At 35.0% G+C, this 19,652-nt stretch overlaps 1 protein-coding gene across 1 annotated transcript in view; it reads left to right on the plus strand.

Moving 5' to 3' along the window:
• The window catches only part of LOC150092375 (protein ROP-like), a 255,485-nt gene that overhangs the window by 181,006 nt on the left and 54,827 nt on the right, over positions 1 to 19,652 (plus strand). The window lies entirely within an intron of this gene.

Genomic DNA, 19,652 nt, shown 5'->3' on the forward strand with positions numbered 1-19,652 from the left:
TAAAACAGGCCTTTCCAATCATGCACTCCAAACTTGTCATAGAATTAATTGAAAAGATACCAAATTCCTACACGACACCAAAACTTGTTTTGAAAGAAACTCAAGGAAACTTGTGAGATGCTGATTCATCATCGTAATCTCAACAAGAATGATGGATTATCAGTTCCAAAAGTTTGGAAGGCCCATCTGCAACCCATATAGAATTCAGATAAACACGATGACAGAATCCTCAACACAAGAAACCCTAATCAGACAGAACCTAAAGATAACAGGACTGTAGAGGGTGCAGTTGATGTAGTTCCACTTTTATTTATTTATTTATTTTTTGCCTGTTCATTTGTATTTTATTTTATTCAAATTTTTTTAAACTCTTTCCCTCACCTGAGATCAGACTGGTGTAAACGGTTAACAAAGCAGTTATACTGTAGTTTTTACTTATGTGCATTGTTATGTAGCACGTGTTTTGTTTATATATACGTTACTGATGATGACCTCAATATAGAGATTGAAATGTTAAGTGTTATTTTTCTTAATTGTAGGTAAAGTAATTGCTCTAACACGTGGGTTTTTATTTTATCTCCATAAATTCTGCCCAATGAATGCCGACTACCGTGTAACCATCGGAGAAGGAACTGCTAGATTCCATTTAGTACATGGATTTGCCATTCCTAACACTGTTCCAACTTAAAGATGTATGCAAATTCACATGGACAGAAGATATAAGAAACAAGAAAAGTCTCATTGACTGTGTTATTGTTGATAGTAGTATCTTTATGCTGATTCAGGACACAAGAGTATACAGGGGATTTGAAATAGGAAATGATCACTATTTAGTTTTGAGGAGCAGGATAAAAATGCATATCATATTGAAAAGAAAAATATCTAAGAAAGTTTTAAAAAGAATCAAAGTGGAACTGCTTTCATAGGTGAACTGTAGACTCAGATATATAAATATTATTCAAGGAAATGTGAAAGAATTTGAAAACAAGAATCAAACCTTAGAAACAGTGTTAGACTGTTTTCTGAAGAAAACATTGATTGGTTTAGCAAGGGAGACATAGTATGTCTGCAAGGATAGAAAAGTTTGAACTCCATGGTGGACCTATGACGTAAAGAGGCAGTCATGGAAAAGAAAAAAGCATATTGAAGGTTCCCAACAAATAAAGTGGTATGTCAAAGTAGCTAAATAAAAGTTATGATAAGACTTGTGTAGAGAAATATCAAAAAAGTAGCATGTTTTTTCAAATTTGAAAAAGCTTACAAATGGAGGAAAGAGTACTGCAAAATTAATCAGGTTATAAAGGTGTCATGAAAACTGAACATAAAGATATTCTAGAGATGTCTGCAGTAATTAATTCCTTTAAAAGATTGCTAAATGAAACAAGAAGTGACAGAATAGTGGTAGAAAATATTCAGGAGGAATCCAGTTAGAAGTTCATATCTGTAACTTGAGTAGAAAAATTCCATCGAAAACCTGAAATATGGAAAGGCAGCTGAAGTAGGTACTTGACCAGAAATTGAATAACTGCCATATCACATTTGGTATGAAAATCCACAATAAAAAGACAAACTATGAAATTAGGCAGGAACATTAAAAAGGTCAACTTCATCTTGAATGGGGAGCATATAGAACAAGTAAAGCATCTAATCTTGGCCTTCCTCTGGGTCTTTTTTTCTGCCACCAAACATCTATTAACCTTACCTCTCCCATTCCATTCAAGTGAACATACCACCTGAGACACAATTTTTAATGAAGATTCTAAATTAAATATAGAAATATGCAGCAGAATTAGCCAGGCTGATATGGTTGGAGTCATCTGTATAAATTTATATAGAATAAGAGAGAAAGTGAAAATATATACAACAGTGTTCAAATCAGTTTTAATCTATGGATCTGAGAGATGATTAGAAATAGTTGATCAAATACTGGAGACAACAGATATGATGGTTGCGAAAAAAAAATTAGGCATTAATTGTAGAATAATTAAAAATGTAAATACTAGGAAACTTAACATTGTTAGCATTCAGAATGTGTAAGCATTGCTGATCTCAGGTGGTATGTTCACTTGAATGGAATGGGAGAGGTAAGGTTAGCATAATAGATGTTTGGTGGCAGGAAAAAAGACCCAGAGGAAGGCCAAGATTAGATTGATGCAGTAAGAAGTGTAAGACCAAGTTCATGAATTATATAATGTAGTCAGTATCTGACTGACTACATTATATGATTGATGAACCAACTTATAAATTTCAGTTAAGAGTCTCTCCTTTCCTTCTCTTAATTATTTACTGATAACTAATAAAAGGAGGAGAGTTCAGCAGGTTACGGGTACCCAGCCAACTAACCAAGTAAATCTCATAATGATACTCCTATGCACTTAGTATGTCTTCTCAAACTTTGATTCTCTTAGCATTTATATTTTATGTGTAAATGTACAATAATGTGCATTGAGCTCAACCAAAAATTAAACTTATAATGACAAATATAATAGCCAAGGTATATCATCAGCATAGTAATCTATTACTTGCATTCTAAGCAACTTCAAGTAAATAAACTTTCAACATTTAGGTTCTCTGAGTATACTAAGTGGATATAATAAATTATTTCAAATGCCTGTACTTCATTCTCAGTTCAAAGTTTATTAGTAGCCATCCCATTTTTAATATGAGACAGGAAAATGTAATTGAAGGAATAAAATAGTCCTACCTTTCAGCTTTTAGAAAATATTCAAATGCACTGCTTCCATTCAAAATGACAAATATTAGTTCTCGATAACTGATATTTAAGGAATTGACAGCGTATACTAGAAATATAAATTAAATAAACTTTAATATATACTTTCCGATATTTCGGCAAACGTCACGTTGCCATCTTCTTGGGAACTTAATACAAAGACACGTGCACACAAGTACCACATAACCACAAATGAGAACTGAAGCTATGAAGCTAACGTTTTCCTAAAGTCCTGATGGTGCCCCCTGCCGGCTATATTGGTAGTTCTTGGCCTTTGGGCTGAAGTTCTGATAAATGTTTCCCAAATTTGGGGCAGTCTCATGCATCCAAAGAACCACCAATATAGCCCGCCAGGGGGCACCATCAGGACTTTAGGAAAACGTTAGCTTCATAGCTTCAGTTCTCATTTGTGGTTATGTGGTACTTGTGTGCACGTGTCTTTGTATTAAGTTCCCAAGAAGATGGCAACGTGACGTTTGCCGAAATATCGGAAAGTATATATTAAAGTTTATTTAATTTATATCTCTAGTATATGCTGTCAATTCCTTAAATATTAGTTATCATATTTAACCAGCGTATAAGCCTCTCAACAAGAATATGAGTTCTTGCATAACATAATGAAGTATATATATATATATATATTAGTTTTCATTATTAAAAATTATGGAAACAACTACCATGGTGGTATAGTAAAACTTCAGTTTAATATAAACCAAAATAATCGCTCGATGTTTTGACCTTCATATCGAGGTGATCTGTAGTATACACATATATACAAAAAAACAAGCTACATCACAATCTACATGGTGTACTAAGTCACAGTAATTTGGTCAACTGTTGAAAACTACTGGCCTGACCTCTGGTGAAAAAAAAAACCTTACTACATCAAAGCTTATCTTGTTATTATTATCATCTTCCCATCTTGTATTAGGCCTCGGAGTCTTACAGTCTCATTCCATCTTTTATATTGTCTTCCAACTGCTTCCCCATGGGTCTGTATTCAAAAATTTGTTTGATTCCACTATTGTCCATTCTTTCAATGTGCTGTTTCATTTCTTCCATTATTTCTTTGTCTGCGCGGTTAGCCTAGTGACTTTGTGCTTCGCAACCATATGCCTGGGGAAGGAGTGTCCTGGGTTTGATTTCTGTCACCGACGTGAGGAACTTAAGGATCTTCCTCAGCCATAGCCAAGTTAGCCGGTCTTGGGCATGGACAGCAGTGCTTTTTTCCCCCAGTTTATCTGGGGTTTTTTCATCCCGCATGCAGGCAAACCGGCCCCGTGAACACACACAGATCTACAGTCATAAATACTTAACCTCCCATGAGGGGTGCTCAACTCACCCCAATAGGGATGGGAGAGAAAAGGGAGGAAACTCCATATGAATAAATAAATAAAAATTATTTCTTTTATGATCTAACAAGGTGTATCCTGCATTTCTCCTCATAAATCTCATTTCTGCTGCAGTTATTCTTCTCTCATCTACTTTTCTGATCATCCATGCCTCAATCCATAAGTCAGCACTGGTCTTGCCAGTATTTTATAAGCTCTAATCCGAGTATGTTTTTGTACCTTCGAGGATTTAAAAACTTGATTTTTAATATTTAAAGCTCTATTGAAATTTGTAATTTTCATTTCTATGTCTTTTTCTTCTCTGTAGGTTAGGTGATATCCAAGGTATTTGAAAGAGTTAAATTGTTCAATAATTGTATTGTCTAAACAGATTTTCCTTCTTATCGGTTCTCTTCCCTTAAAGGCAAGTACCTTTGTCTTCTCTTTTGAAATTTCCATATTAAATTTTTTTACTATTAGATTAAAATGATGGATAGAGTATTGTAGATCAGTTTCAGAGGTTGCAAGTATAGCCTGATCATCCAAACAGTATGGTGTCTATATTAGTGTGTGTGTTAATTGTGATATAACCATGTACCATCTCCAATGTCTTACTATAGAATTGATATAGATTGTGAAGAGAATGGGTGATAGGCTAAGTCTTGCCTTACTCCCATGTTTATAGGTTCCCAGTCAGGGATTATTCCATTAACTTTTACTGCAATCATGTTGTCTACGTATCATGGATTGCTTTAATTAGGTGATGAAGAACTCTATCATTTATTAATATCCTAAAAAGTTTATTGCAGTTAACTCTGTCAAATGCTTTAGAATAATCAATAAAAACAATATGGGTTTCCACATTATATTCTTTATGCTTTTCCAATAAAATTTTTAAACTAAAGTATCCATCTGCACAAGAATAGCCTCTCCTGAATCCATTCTGCTTTTCTCCTATCTTATCTTCATGGAAATGGAACAGTCTATTTTTCAGAATTTTACTATAGATTTTATATCCAGTTTAGGAGACTAATTCCTCTATAATTTCCACACTTATTAATATCGCCCTTCTTGTGTATAGGAATATCTATTGCATTTTGCCAGTCTTTCGGTGGTGGTTTACCATTCCATATTTTATTTATTAGTTTTAGGAAATGAATTTTGAGGTTTGGGCATGCATATTTCATTAATTCGGTATTTAACCCATTTTCAACATTTAACCCATAAAACACCTATACAGGGATCTGTATAGGTGTTTTATCATTTTTGCAACTTTTTAGAGTAGTTTCTAACTCGTCTATTGATATAGTAGCCAAGTTGCTTAGCCAGGTATTTCTGCTCGATGGGTGAAAGACGTGTGTTTTCTCTTAGATCTCTGTTTAAATTATTTAATATTTTAAAAGTTTTGGACTGTGGGCGTGTAATATCTGTTTCAAGTTCAGAGACAGAGTTGCCAAGACTCTGTTCTTTTCTTACAGCTTGTTTAGTGATTGCTCTTTTTCTCTTGTATTCCATATCTTGAGATTCTATTCTATTCTAATCTTGAGATTTTGTTGCTAAGAATTTTTTTTAAAGCATTCCTTTTGTCCTCAATAATTTCTAATTTCCTTTCTTCTCTGCTATTTCCTCTTCTTTCTCAGTGATTCATTGACCTCGTCTGTTATAATTGTTTTGATGTTATTTATTCCATTCTTCCTCAGCAGTTCTGCATAAGTTTATATTTTCTATTTTTTTTTCATTAATTCTTTTTTTATAGAGCCATTTAATGCTAGATTTAAATTGGTCATTTAAAAGTCTTAAAAAAAGGTTTCCTGTTCAGATGAATGGGCTTTTCTCATTAACCATTGAGGTTATTATCTATTTAGTACATCATTAAGAGATATATTAAGCTGGAGAGCAACATGCTCTCACATAATTACTCACATAAATTAAAACAAAACAGTATACATGGTGGCCAGTAAGAGCTGAAATTATTGTTTAGAGTCTTAAAGTAAGGATTTGCTGGAAAACTTGAACTTAAGTGGGCTTTGCAATCAATTTGGTGTAGGGTGTTAAGAGTATGATCTGAGAGGCTTGCTTCACCAAAATTGTTAAGTTTAATGTGTTGTTTGTGTTCTTTTTTTTATGGATAGGAATTGTGCGTCCAGTTTCACCAATCTAAGGTAAGTTACAGGTGCAATGGATACAGTATACTTCAGGGTGGGCCAATGTGGGGAGGGATCTGTATAGGAGTTGAATATTTTTCTTCCTCCTGATTGTGCCTTCTATAGGCACCATTTTGTCATTTTTTTTTCACCAAAGTTCATGCCAGTATTTTTAATGTTTGACCAAACTACTGACTTTAGCATACCATGTAGATTATAATGTAGCTTGTTTTTTTGTATATATATATGTGTATACTCCAGATGATGACCTTGATATATTGGTCAAAACATCAAGTGATTATTTTGGCTGTATTAAACTGAAGTTTTACTATAACATGGTATTAGTTCTATAATTTTTAATAATGAATGCTGATCACCATGTAATCATGAAGGAATAAGTGTATGTTAGTTTCTCCTGTTCCATTCAATAATTGTTCCTTTACTTCATCAATTGAACAAATTCCTATAAGAAGCAGCTTGAAAATATCAGCTCATATCAGTTGTTGTTAACAGACTGTATGTCCAAGCACTGATACAATAAAACTAGAATGCCAAATATTCAGTTTTCCTTTAGTATTTGGTCTATTTGGCCTGCCCAAGTAGTTATCATAAGAAAAATGAATCTGGAAATCCCCCCCCCCCATCTTAGACCAACTTCATACAAATGCTTGTTGAATTTGATATAAGCACTTTCTATAGTGTTTTTATTTAGTTTATATTATGCAGTTTTAAAGTTATTTATATTGGAGTATTAAAATTTGTCTTAAAATATTGAAAAAGAGTACAGTTTTGGCCATAAATAATAATAATAATAAACAAAAAAGGGTTGAGCACTAAGGGTGCTCAACCCTTCCTAGGATGAATGATCGGATAGGATAAATATTGATGACAGTTTTATTATATTGAAGCTTAGCGTTTTGAAAATTTACCAGAGAGCTTATGTTTTCATGAGCTCTCTGGTAAACATAACTTTTAGCATTAGAGATGCCTTAGCATTCACTATTTAATGGACATGAACTCTGCATAGAAGCCCATATTTTCGCCTTTTTTTTTTAGTGCATTGATTAGTGTTTCACTAGCATGATAGGTGTTACAAACTATTCATTCTCGTCATAGACCATATAGAAACCTTAAAAGAGCAATAACTCTCTGTTAAATATACCATAGCGATCCTATGTCAAAAAGTTAAATTCTTCATAAGTGAACACTCGGTAGGTTCACAATCAAATATTAAAATTATAGAGCACAGAGACTTTAATTTGGAATAAAGTAGATATTACAATAGAGAATATTATGTATCCATTTGTATTTTATCGCCATATAAAAATTTAAGTTTTTTGAAAATATGCCAGAGAGCTTATGAGTGAGTTATTTTCTTAAGCTCTGGTAAATTTTTCTACATTTGACTATAAAATATGGATGGATCCATAATATCCTCCTATCATTCTCTTATTCATGCCAAATTAAAGCCTCTTGGTTCTGCTTTTAATATTTGATAGTTTTATTATATTCACCAAAAATTTTATTTTGCTTTTTATCCAAAAAATGTCTAAAAGTTTTAATTTTGGTGATGTAAAATGATCTTTAATAAACAAAAATAGGATATATTAAAGAGCCATCATTGTTTCATTACTGAATATATATAAACTTACAAGCCTTTAAATACACACACACAAAAGGTTTGTCCAGGAAATTCCCAAACTTTTGAATTATCGTGCCAATGAGCACCACTAGCTGTGTGCTTCATATGCTACAGTGTAACGGAAACATTGAGAAATGGTCTAGTGAAAACCACAACGTGGTATTTTGCTTAGTTATTGCACTATGTCTGTCTGTGTCTAGCAATTTTTGTTGTGTTTAAAATGAGCAATTATCAGGATCAATGAATTTGTGTGAAGTTTTGCATCCAATTGGGAAAATCTCTTTCAATGAGACATTTGAAATGTAAAAACAGCCATTCTAATCGTTTTTTTTTTAAAGCATGCATTGCAGCCAAATTTGGGCCTTGCCTTTTGACTGATGATTGGATTAGTTGATGTGAGCCAAAAGCTTTTCAGTTGAGCTTATGAGGATGAAAACTTTTATTTTAAAAAAATCGTTACCAGAGCTTAAACATGGGTTTACAGCTGTGATGTCAAAAAAAAAACCTGAATTGTCACAGTGGGTGTCAAAAAGTTCACTATGACCCCAAGAAAAGTGAAACAGGCGTGGTCAAACATCAAATTAATGATGACAGTTTTCGATTCTGAAGCATTGTTCACCATCAATTTCTTCCATAAGGCAAGACAGTGAACACGGAGTATTATCTTAAGGTAACACAACATCTTTTTGAGGCTATCAGAAAAAAAAGGCCTGATTCTTGGAGGGAAAACTGATGGATGCTTCATCATGATAATGCACCCACACACACACATCATTACTAATCCATCAATTTTTGACAAAACATGAAACAACTGTTGTTTCACATGTCAATCAGTCTCTAGCATGGGCAAGTAGGGTTTTTTTTCCCCCGAAATCAAGAAAATCAAATAACCGATATTAATTCAAACAGTAATATATACACTGTCTACCAATAATTTTCCAGACACTCTTGTTATTTGAAGTTATGGAACATTCCAGGTTTGTTAATAACATAAAAAATGGTGTACTGATAGTAGAAAGCAGTATTTCATCATAGCAGTTGAATACAGGTGGTATGGCAACACGATGTGAACTCAGTGACTTTGAGAGAGGTGTCATTGTGGACTGTCATGTTGGTGGCATGTCCATATGTGCCATTGCTGCTCAACTGAAGCATCCAAAATCAAAGGTTTGTGACGTGATCAACAAATGGAGATGCTCTGGCATCATTAGTGCAGGAAAATACCTACTGCAGCCACCGAAAATGACTGACAGGCACAGGAGGGTGTTAAAATGGGTGCACGTAAAAACCAGCAATCAGCATAGACCATCCATGATAAGTTCCAGAGTGCCAGTAACACCATGGTGAGCACTAATATTGTATGAAAAGAACACCAATTATTGGGTTTCCATGGAAAAGTAACGGCACACATGCCGAACATCACAATGAACAAGGCAGCTTGTCTGGCCTGGTGCAGAGTGTGTGTGTGTGTGTGAACTGGACAATTGACCAGGGGAAAACGGTACTCTGGAGCGAAGGTTCACTTGTTTCCAGTCTGATAGCAGGGTGTGGAGGCAGCCTGGTGAATGCTTGTTATCACAGTGTGTTGTACCCACAGTTAAATTTGGTGGTGGAGGAGTAATGGTGTGGGGTGCTTTCAGCTGGTTTGGATTGGGACCAACTGTTGTCCGTAGTTCCATGAAGGTAGCTCAGTACCTTGATATTCTGGATAATCAGTTGCTGGCTACACTGTGGAATTTTTGTGAAATGGATCCATATTACTATCAAGATGACAATGCCACAAAGCTGCAGGTGCTGCTATGGAATGTTATGAAGAGATAAGTGTTGAATGACTGCCCTGGTCTGTGCAGCCTAACCTCAACTCCATCAAACACCTGTGAGGCGAATTGGAGCACCGATTGAGGTCCAGAGCAGCACATCCTTGATCTGTCGCTGAACTCAGTGCTACTTTGATGGAGGAATGGAGAAAAATTCCATCTGATGTCTGCCGCATAGTGGTGGAAAGCCTCCCTAAAAGGGTACAGGAGGTGATCAAAGCCAAAGGTGGACATACCTGATATTAAGGTTTGCCTACTGGTATCAATTGTAAATTGCTAAAGTATCTGGACAGTTATTGGTAGTGTGTATCTGTTTTATTCTACACATGAAATGAAGACTTTTAGGCTCTTCTCTGATTATTATACTGACTGTGGTTATGAAAAAATACAACTAATCCAGGATTGATTTGGTATTGAATGAGAGTTTTGTCCTGTTAAGATTTTATCTGATTTCTACAACAATTCAAAATAGCTGTCAGGCCAGTGAAACTTTATTCAAAAAATTCTTAACAAAATGCAAAAATATGTGAGCACCTGGGCAACACTCATGTCTTTTAAGTAATGCAAGCTAAGGCAACTCTGATACCATGGGTTGTATGCTCATAAGCTTTCTTGTCTTTTTTTGAAAATACCAAGTTTCCATACATATTTGATTATGAAATAATTAATTTTTTTTTCATGTGATGTGTAATGATGCATCATTACACATTTTTCAATTTTTCTTCATTGTGTATTTGTCCAAAGTACCAAATATTCTACCAAAGCATGCTGAATTAAATTTAAATTTTGAACAAAAAACAATGCTTTAAATTGTTTTATTAACTTTTACTGAGTATTTTTATTTTTTTTCTGTATAAAATTTAATTCAGTATGCTTTGGGCAAATATTTGATGCTGCAGCCAAATTTCAAACCAAATATTTGGTACTCAGTTATTTAGCCAAATCATGGTTCGGTGCATTCTTAAATAAAATCTGTTTTGTTCCTTAAATTTTGGAAATTCTGGATCCATGTTATTCCATATTTTTGAATTTTCCTCTCATTCTCTCTCCTACTCAGCTATTATTTTTTAGCATTCTCTGTTGCTACCTGAAGAAACACATTGTGATGTGTGGATTGCATTAGTCACACTCACATTTCTCACTTTGTGCTTGGCGATATTGCTCTAAACATGCCTTTGTCAATAGGTAAATATCGTTTAAAAACTTCACTGGCATATTCACATTTTTATTCAGTATTTTCTTGTTCTATGTGTCTCAGAATTCTCCATGCAAAGGAAATTAGTTTCGATTTTGTAACTGCCCTGTTGTGATGTCAAAACATAAGCTAGCCTAGTGCCAGTTACATAATGCTGTTATTCTGTAAATATTTCTGTATACATTTAATCTTGGCCACTTTTGTATTATCAATATTTTGCAACACACACACACATACAGTATATATACATACTTACTCAATAAAATATTTACAAATAATTAACAAAATGTGTATTTCTCTTGAATAATTATTCAAGAAATTCACTCATCTGATTTACCAAAATTGAGAATAAAGCAAAGTAATCCAATTATGATAGCATGTGACTATCAATTTCTAGCTTACTGAACTGCTAAGGTTCCTTTCTGTAAATACTGTCTTCCACTCTTTCCATCCAATCTAGGATTCCTATCTTATCTAAGTCTTTTTCAATGTTATCCTCACAACATCCCCATGGTCTTCCTCTAGATCAATTTCCATCAGGCCTCATCTTGAAAGCTTTTTTTTAACCATTTACACATGTCCAAGCCATTTCATCATTCTCTGATTCATCACTTAGTTGATCTGTAAAATTGGTATAGTTCTTTTGTTATGTTTTCTTTTCCATTCACCTGCTGCACTATTTCTTACAGGTCCATAGACTTTTCTAAGGATTTTATTTTCAAAGATCTTCAAGGCTTTTGTATTTTGATCTGTTTGCTCCAGGTCTAATGATTGTTGCCTCCATTGCAGCTGAAAGAACAATGGGACATTGTGCATATCAATTGGAAAAGACTTGAGTTTGATTATCATGATAAGACAGATTTTTAAATGGACTTTTTTAGTTGAAGGTGAGCATAAAAATCTGCACAAATTCATGGAGAGAAGATGCAAGGAATGAAAAATCTCATTGACTACATTCTTGTTGACAGCGATATTTACCCACTAGTTGAGGACATGAGTATACAGTGGGTTTGGTGAAGATTTTGATAGTTTCTTAAAGCTGGGACATTATGAATTAAATTATTTTAATTTATATATATTCTATATTGTAATATCCTTAAATAATACCATTATGAATAGTCAACATATATGCCTTTCCATCAAACTTTCCTGTTCAGTTTTCCAGTTTCTAAGATAATTCCAAAGGAGGCTAACTAATCCAGTTGGTTTTGCATCATTAGCAAAGTTTAAGGGATTATGCATTTAATATTTAAAGTTTTGTTGTTTAAATTTATTCAGTATTGAATATATTGAAGAGTAAAAGCTTAAAACTGAATTTTATCTGTCAGTTAATTCCATATCAATCTCACTAAAAATGAATAAAAAAAGCTGTTTTTTTGTTTGTTTTTTTCATAAATTTCTTCTCAAACTTGATTGATTTCTAACAAAACCTGCTATTGTGCTTTGCTCAATTTATGATTGAGGATGTTCTGTATACAAATCTTAATTGCTATCATTGTCTGTAACACAACACCAACTGCTTTTAATTCTCCTTCTATATGATGAAACTTACAAATTGTATTTGTAATTTGTAAGAATTTTCTCAGTCACAAGAGAGAATTCATATTAATCTTAATGACTTATTAAAAATTGTCTTAAGTGGTTTATCCCTAAAAATTATGCACTACTAAGATGAAATATCTCTGCCTCCAGTTTTATTAGTGACCAGATGTTTTAAAATATCAAGTTTCTCCTCTGTTATATCATAAGACACATTATGCAAAGAAGTCATTTGTAATATGATTATTCACTATCCTATTCTGAAGCTATTACTTGATTTGAATTATGCAAAACAAGTGGGACTGTCAGTCAGCCTGCTAACCAATTTACTGCTGTATATCTCAAATAATAAGAATGCTGAACTCTTGATGTCCTAAAAGTGCATTGCTCATACTCCATAGTAGCAGTACTAGCTAGAGAATATGTACAGTTAACAAATGTGAATATGCTTGTCTTTAAAGCCTTAGTTGCAGTAGCTGTAATTCCATTTAACAATATGGTCTGCAAGTCCAGAGTAGCTGTACTGATGAAATCGGATGTAGTCTTTGTGTTCTGAGATTCTGATATTTGCTGTCCTGCCTGTTTGGCCAAAGTAGGACAATTTACAGCTGCAAGGGACCTGGTATACACCAGGTAGGTCTAGGGGAAGTGGTTGGTCTTTAGTAGAGCGGATAAGGGATGCCAATTTTCTATATAGTCTGTAACAAGGGGTCGTCATGTTTTTTTAGGATTTTGTTGATTTTTTCCCAAGGTGCCTTGGATGTAGGGAATGGTGATGGATTTAGAGTACCATATATTATCGCATATAATGTGAAAAATTTATGTTAAAAAATACTACTTCAAGTTAGGGGTTCGCATTATATGCCGATCCTAAAAAATATAACATGTTATTAGACTTGCACACACAATGTATACTACCTAATGCCTATGCAACCAAATCTACTTCACCCACTCACATTCGGCAACCGAGCGCGCATCGTATCTGCGCATAAAGCTACTTACATTACTGGTATTATGCGCAGATACGATGCACTCTCTGTCTCCGAATAATAGAGCACAGTTAGGTATAATTAGAAGAAACACACATATAAACCACAGTGAAAATTATTTAATTGTAAATATTTCATCCTAAGTATCTTAGGACATCATCAGTACGGTATTTAAACAAAATTAGGAATAACATACAGTTAGGGCACATGATTACAATAGAATCTCATGAAAACGTGCATAACGTGCTAAAGTAGTACAAAAAAAAAAAAAAAAGTTAATTATTTAACACAATTTTGTATGATAATTTCCCATACTTTAGGAATAGTAAGAACGTCATTGCAGTTTAGATTTGGTCTGTGTAGTAGGGCTTCAGAACTTTCTTTGTATAAACGTTCATGTTTAAATAAAGATCTATGTAAAAGTTTAGCCTTTTCCCAATGGATCCTATGGTTTGGATTTTCAATTCCGTGTTGAGAGAGGCCAGATTTCTGCGGTTTAAGAAGACGAATGTGGTCTTGATGTTCCGAGATGCGTTTCTGAACAGACCTACCTGTCTGTCCAAAGTAAGATAATTTGCATGAGCATGGAATCTCATAAACACCAGGTAACATCAAGGGTGAGAATTTGTCCTTAGGAGAAGGTAATAAGTTGTAAATTTGGTTGATAGGTTTGCAAGTAGTGGCAAAATTGTATTTCTTCATAATTTTAGAAAGACGTTCTGAGATGCCTTTAACGTAAGGTATGGGAATCCTATACACCGCTTCCTGTCTGGTTTGAAATCCAAACCATAGGATCCATTGGGAAAAGGCTAAACTTTTACATAGATCTTTATTTAAACATGAACGTTTATACAAAGAAAGTTCTGAAGCCCTACTACACAGACCAAACCTAAACCGCAACGGCGTTCTTACTATTCCTAAAGTATGGGAAATTATCATACAAAACTGTGTTAAATAATTAACGTTTTTTTTTTTTGTACTACTTTAGCACGTTATGCACGTTTTCATGAGATTCTGTTGTAATCATGCGCCCTAACTGTATGTTATTCCTAATTTTTGTTTAAATACTGTACTGATGATGTCCTAAGATACTTAGGATGAAATATTTACAATTAAATAATTTTCACTGTGGTTTATACGTGTATTTCTTCTAATTATGAATGCACCACAGGTTTCGTTATTTAAAAAAAAAAAAAAAACAGTTAGGTATATCGGTTTAACCACATTTCATTTTAAATATTATTCGTTAAACAAACCTAGCCTGAAAATGAGCCAACAGAAACGTAAACGTTCATCTTTTGAAGCAGGATTTCAATTGCGTGTTGTGCAGTTTGCAGAAGAACATAATAACAGTGTTGCTATGAGAGAATGTGGTGTAGCAGAGAGTAATATTAGACTTTGGCGTAAGCAAAAAGACAGTCTTGAAAAAAATCCCCCAAACGAAACGTGCCCGTCGTGGAGATGGCATCCTTTCCAGAACTCGAAGAAGAGCTAAATGAATGGATTTTGACGCAACGACAAGATGGCATTATAGTAACAAGAAATGCAATTCGTTTTCGAGCTCTACAACTCAAGAATGGTAAATTCAAGGACACACCAGGTATTTCATCTTTTCTTGCTTTGTCTGGGTGGTGCAACAGATTTATGGAATGTAAAGCATTAACATTACAACACGGAACAAAAATTGCTTAGAAGTTACCAAAGCAGCTTGAAGAAAAAGTGCAGTCCTTCCATAAATTTATCATAAAATTACGGAAATGTCACAGATATGAACTTTCCCAAATTGGCAATATGGATGAGATGCCCGTGTACTTTGATATGCCTGGGAATCGAAAACTCAGTTGGTGAAAAGGGTGTCTTCATAAAAACAACGGGACATGAAAAAACGCATTTTACCATTGTTCTAGCATGCATGGCAGACGGAACCAAATTAAAGCCAACAGTGATATTTAAAAGGAAGAAAATTCTGAAGCATATGAAATTTCCACTAGGTGTAATTGTTCGCGCCAATCAGAAAGGTTGGATGGATGAAGAAGGTGTACAGTTGTGGCTGGATCAAGTATGGAACATACGTCCAGGTAGCTTGTTACGTCAACAAAGCATGCTAGTCTAGGATATGTTCCGGGCGCATTTAACAGAGGCAAGCAAAGAGAACGCACTTGAGCTACATACAGACCTATCAGTCATACTGGGTGGTATGACTGATAGGTCTGTACTTCCGTTTTGCAGCCACTTGATGTCAGCTTGAATAAGCCATTTAAAGATCACTTACATGAAAAATGGAGAGAATGGATGTCATCTGGTTTGGTGAAGATGACAAAGGGTGGGAATTTTCAGAAGCCTGAGATCACCCTAGTCACCAGCTGGGTTAAAGAAGCATGGGATTTGATACCATCTGAAATGATTCAACGCTCATTTCTTAAATGTGGAATAAGTAATTCAATGGATAGATCCGAAGATCAAGTCATATACGAAAGTGAGGATGATGCACAACAAATTGGAGAGCATGAAGACGATGATGACAACTGCTACACTGATGACGCAATCCCTACAGATGAATTTATAAATGAAATGTTTGACGACTCAAAAGATGAAGAAGAATTTAAAGGATTTTGACATTTTGTTTTAAAATAAATATGTCTTTTGTTAATTCTTATTGTATTATTTATAATATTATGGAACAAGATTAACAGATCGCATTATTCGTGGACTACTTTAGGGCTACTTTTTAAACAAAATTTGTAATTTGCATTATATGTGATAATATACGTTAATCTTTTTTGTGAAAGGGGGGGGGTTGTGGATAACTGGTTTTAATATTTTTTTTGGGGGGGGGGAGCCATTGGCTGAGAAAGTGTTAAGGATGTGATTTAGTTCAGTAGTTAGGGCTTGGTCATTTGAACAGATTAGTTTTGCCCTGTTGAATAGTGTCTTAATAACTCCATATTGTTGGGGGGGGGGTGAATGTATCTGCCTGTATGGGTGGGTTTTCTATAAACTGAGAAAACCAAGGTTCCATCAGGTTGGCAGGTTACTAATGTGTTTAGTAAGGGGAGGCTATTGTTTTTCTCTTTTTCCAGGGTGAACTTGATTCTAGGGTGTTGGTTGTTTAAGTGTGTTAAGAAGGAGAGGAGTATATCCGGGCCTTGTGGTCAAATAGCAAACACATCATCAATGTAGTGAAGCCATGTGGTAGGTTTTTGTGGGGCAGAGTTTAAGGCTTTCTCTTCAAAAGTCCCCATAAAGAAGTTGGCTAAGGGTGGGGAAAGTGGTGAACCCATGGCTGTCCCCTCTATCTGTTTGTAGAATTTTTCCTGCCAAACGAAATAGCCTGAGTTCATTGTGAACTGAAATAGGGCTGAGATATCGGGAGGAAATTTAGCTTGGATTAGCTCTAAGGTTTCTTTGAAGGGGACATTTGTGAATAAGGAGGAGATGTCGAAACCGACCATTATATCATTATGTTGGAGTGTAAGGTTTTCTTTACTGGCTTTGAAGTGGGCTGAGTTTTTGGCTAAATATTTAGCTAGTTTGTAAGCGAGAGAATCAATACCATCTACTATGGGACGTAATGGCACATTTTTTTAATGTATTTTTGGGAGCCCATATATACGGGAGGGGGGGGTCTAGAGTTATATGGTTTTAGTCTGTTAGTAATCTCCACAGGCCAAGAAGTGATCTTCTACCCCCTCCCATATATGGGCTCCCAAAAATACATAAAGAAAATGTGCCATTACGTCCCATAGTGGATGACATTGATTCCCCCACTTACAAACTAGCTAAATATTTAGCCAAAGCGCTCTTGCACTATACTGGCAACACACCATCACATAAAAAACTCAGCCCACTTCAAAGCCAGTATAGAAAACCTTACACTCCAGCATAATGATATAATGGTCGGTTTTGACATCTCCTCCTTATTCACAAATGTCCCCCTCAAAGAAACCTAAGAGCTAATCCAAGCTAAATTTTTCTTCAGATATCTCAGCCCTATTTCAGTTCATAATGAACTCAGGCTATTTCATTTGGCAGGAAAAATTCTACAAACAGATAGAGGGTACAGCCATGGGTTCACCAATTTCCCCACCCTTGGTCAACTTCTTTACAGAGACTTTTGAAACCTTAAACTCTGTCCCACAAAAACCTACTACATGGCTTCACTACGCTGATGATGTGTTCGCTATTTAGCCACATGGCCCAGATATACTCCTTTCCTTCTTAACACACTTAAACAACCAACACCCTAGAATCAAGTTCACCCTGGAAAAAGAGAAAAACAATAGCCTCCCCTTCCTAGATACACTAGTCACCTGCCAACCTGATGGAGCCTTGGTTTCCTAAGTTTATAGAAACCCACCCATACAGGCAGATACATTCACCAACAATCGCACCCCCACCTCACAACAGTATGGAGTTATTAAGACACTATTCAACAAGGCAAAACTAATCTGTTCAAATGACCAAGCCCTAACTACTGAACTAAATCAAATCCTTAACACTTTCTCGGCAAATGGCAACCCCCCCCCCAAAAAAAAATCTAAAAAATACTAAAACCAGTTATCCACAACCAACCTCCCCCCCCCCCCCCCCTTCACAAAAAAGATTACTCTAAATCCATCACCATTCCCTACATCCGAGGCACCTCGGAAAAGATAAACAAAATCCTAAAAAAAACATGACTTGACCTCTTGTTACAGACCATATAGAAAACTGGCATCCCTTATCCGCTCCACTAAAGACCAACCACTTCCCCTAGACCTACCTGGTGTATACCAGGTTCCTTGCAGCTGTAAATTGTCCTACTTTGGCCAAACAGGCAGGACAGCAAATATCAGACTCTCAGAACACAAGGACTACATCCGATTTCACCAATACAGCCACTCTGGACTTGCAGATCATGCTCTGGATACTCGCCACAGAATAAGGTGGAAGAAAGCCACAGTAATACACTGCAGCAATTTCAAATATGAAAGAATATTCATGGAATCAGCCTCAGCCCTTAGAAACATGCCAGACCTCAACAAATTTGGATGCATGAGACTGCCCCAAATTTGGGAAACATATATCAGAAGAACTTCAGCCCAAAGGCCAAGAACACCTGATATAGCCACCAGGGGGCACCATCAGGACTTTAAGAAAACGGTAGCTTCCTAGCTTCATTTCTCCTTTGCTGTTATGTAGTACTTGTGTGCATGTGTCTTTATCTTAAGGTCCCATGAAGATGGCAACGTGACGTTGCCGAAATATCGGAAAGTATATATTGAAGTTGATTTAATTTATATTTCTAGTGTACGCTGTCAATTCCTTAAGTATTTAGTTATTAGTAGACTAAAGTGTGGTCTTCTAGGTAATGATGCCAGTAGTTGAGAATGACATCCTTCTGAGGGCACTAGTAGGAAGCCTTGGTGTTTTATTTATGTGACTATTACCCATGAAATGTTGTAAACCTATTTATTTTTATATAGGCTGGAAACTCCACTCAGGAGACCAAACAAAGACGCTTTTCAAGCCACTTCAGGCAATAAACAGGGTGGTGTTCTCATACCGGGCAGTGAAATTCATCTCTCACCAGGCTGTAACTCAGGATGCCAAAAAATTACTGTTTCCCATATTTTGGGAAGTTTAACGCATCCATACTTATTTAAATTAGGTTGGTTCTTAAGGACATCTGTAGATTCTAGAAAGAGCCTCTCATATTTGAACTTATGTTCTTCAAACAGATTATATTTTTTCAGAATTCTTTCATTTTTTCTAAAAATAGTTAGAAAAAATACCCTGTGTGTGTGTCAAGTTCATCTGTGACAGATGCCTCATTAGAACAGAGATCGATGGCTGTAATTTTAATACCATACTGATAGAAGGGGGTTGAGAAACTTTATGAATATATTTACCAGTGTTGAGTAGGTTTTCTGTGTATTGTAAAAAAAAAGTCACCATTTGGAAGACATTATTGAGATATCTAGAAAGGAAGACTTGTTAAACTTTTTCTGTAGTATAACAGATGTTTGAATGTTGATTATTGCAGTTAATTATAAAAAACAAAAAGTTTGTAATCTAGCAAATCTTTCCAGCTATCTATTTTTATACCCTTAATCTTGTATTGATTTTATAATATTTGTCCTGTATTGTTTACTACAGTATTTGTTCAGATACTATATATATATTTAACATTTAAATATTATCTAATTTTATCAGTAAGCGTTTTGATTTCATTACTGAATAGCTGCATATAAAACGGTGAAACAAAACCACTTTGAATAATTA

Source organism: Typopeltis vanoorti, chromosome 26 (genome assembly GCF_054136105.1).
Source record: "Typopeltis vanoorti isolate ZY-2024b chromosome 26, IOZ_Tvanoo_1.0, whole genome shotgun sequence".
In the NCBI taxonomy this organism is placed as follows: Eukaryota; Metazoa; Arthropoda; class Arachnida; order Uropygi; family Thelyphonidae; genus Typopeltis; species Typopeltis vanoorti.